The 1,991-nt window shown below is 35.4% G+C and overlaps 1 pseudogene; it reads left to right on the forward strand.

Moving 5' to 3' along the window:
- The first annotated feature begins 905 nt into the window (after nt 1-905).
- Nucleotides 906-1,470, forward strand: LOC144245251 (large ribosomal subunit protein uL6 pseudogene; annotated as a pseudogene).
- Nucleotides 1,471-1,991: the final 521 nt, after the last annotated feature.

The following is a 1,991-nucleotide window of genomic DNA, read 5'->3' on the forward strand; positions in this document are numbered from 1 at the left end:
GAAACTAATTTGACAATAAACTATTTGTAAAAAAAAAAAATTGGCTTTTGTTGTGAGTGAAATGGGACACAAAAGGAGTTTTGTTTTGTTTTATTTTAAAGTTTATTGAGAGAAAGAGAGAGAGAGAGAGAACATAGGGGAGGAGCAGAGAGAGAGAGAGAGAATCACATTGCATGGGACTCAGTCTCACAGATCATGAGATAGATCTGACCTGAGCCTAAATCAAGAGTTGGACTCTTAACTAACTGACTGAGCAACTCAGGAACTCCTGCAAGCAGTTTTAAGTAGATACATCACAGGCTCTGATTTTCATTTCATATATTGAGACACAGCCACATTTATTCAATTGCATATTACTGATGGCTGCTTTCACATTGTGGTAGAGTTATGTACTTACAGTGGGGACCCAATGGCCTCCAGTACCTGAAATACTTACTATTCAATGCTTTACAGAGAACAGTGAACACTTCTGAATTAGAATGTTATTGCAATAATACAACAAGTATTAATAGTGGCTTGTATCAAGGCAGAAGTAGCAGAGATAATGACAAATATTCAGACACTGCATATATTTTTAAGGTAAAAACTCTGAACTACTGAGTTTTTATGATAGTTCTTTTTGTCATTGATCACCTGAGCCATGCCTTTTTCAACACATTCATTAGCCAGCTCTTTGTAATTAGTAAATTTAAGTGTTCCAATAGAGTCATCATGTAAATCACTAATTTATTGGTAATTTACCTATATGCTGATGACTCCCAAATTCATATCTTCAGTCCAGATCTCTTCTCTGAGTTTTAGTCACATATATTCAGCTTTTTTTCCCTGACATCTCCCCTGGTGGCTATTCAAATATAATACATTCAAAACAGATCATTTGAGCTTTTTGCCACATGTACTGTGAGATGAAGAACATTCTCAGCAATCAGACTGTCGACATTCCAGAAAATGCCAACATCACTTTGAAAGGATGCACGATTATTTTCAAGGATCTGGGAGGAACTCTTTGGAGGGACTTCCATCACATCAGTGTAGAATTCAGTATCCTTGGAATGAAAAGAGGCTACAGTTTGACAAATGGTGAGGAAATAGAAAGGACCTGACTGCTGTTCACGTTATCTGTGGTCACGTATAGAACACGATCAAGGGAATCACAGTGGGCTTCTTGTACAGGAAGAGAGTTGTACCACTTCCCATCAACTTTGTTATTTAGAATGGATCTCTTGTTGAAATTAAATGTTTCTGGGTTGAAAAATATATTCACAAGGTTCAGATGACATGGAGCATTGCTTATTCAGTATTTCAAGTCCAGAAGATGAATTAATTCTTAAAGAAAATTATATTGAACTCGTATCAAATTTAGCTGCTTTGATTCAGCAAGACACAACAGTTAACAACAAGACTATTAGAAAAGATTTGGATGGTCTCTATACCTCCAAAAAAGGAGTTGTTTAACAGGCTGATAAATAAGGTTTAAAAGTTGTCCAATATGGAAACAACAAAATGCTGGATGATTCCTAAAACCTATTTGTGATATTTTAAAAATGAGTGAAAGACCTCTATTGAAAAAAACAACAACAACAACAACAACCAGATCAACTGATTTCCCTCTCCACCTACCAGATATTTTTCATTTTTCATACTGGCACCATTACTTGCTCTAGACCAAAATCATTCTTAATTCCTTTCCTTCTAAATTATATTTGCTCAAAAGGCAAATTTTTAAGTTCTTTTTCCAAAATACATGTCTATTGTATACATTCTTCTTTGTCTGCCCTGCCACTTCCTAGTCTACCCCCATACCATCTCTATTCCCAGAAGTCTTCTAATTAATGAGTAGTTTTCTATTTCTTCCTTTTGTTTTCCCACAAAACCAATCTTTTTTAAAGATCATTCATGATCATACCACTTCTCCATTTTAAACCTCTCAATAGCTTTCTGTTGTGCTGGTCTATAAGATGCTGCTTGATTTGACTCTTGTCTGGATTTCT

The sequence above is a fragment of the Crocuta crocuta genome, unplaced genomic scaffold (assembly GCF_008692635.1).
Source record: "Crocuta crocuta isolate KB4526 unplaced genomic scaffold, BGI_CrCroc_1.0 scaffold491, whole genome shotgun sequence".
Lineage (NCBI taxonomy): Eukaryota > Metazoa > Chordata > Mammalia > Carnivora > Hyaenidae > Crocuta > Crocuta crocuta.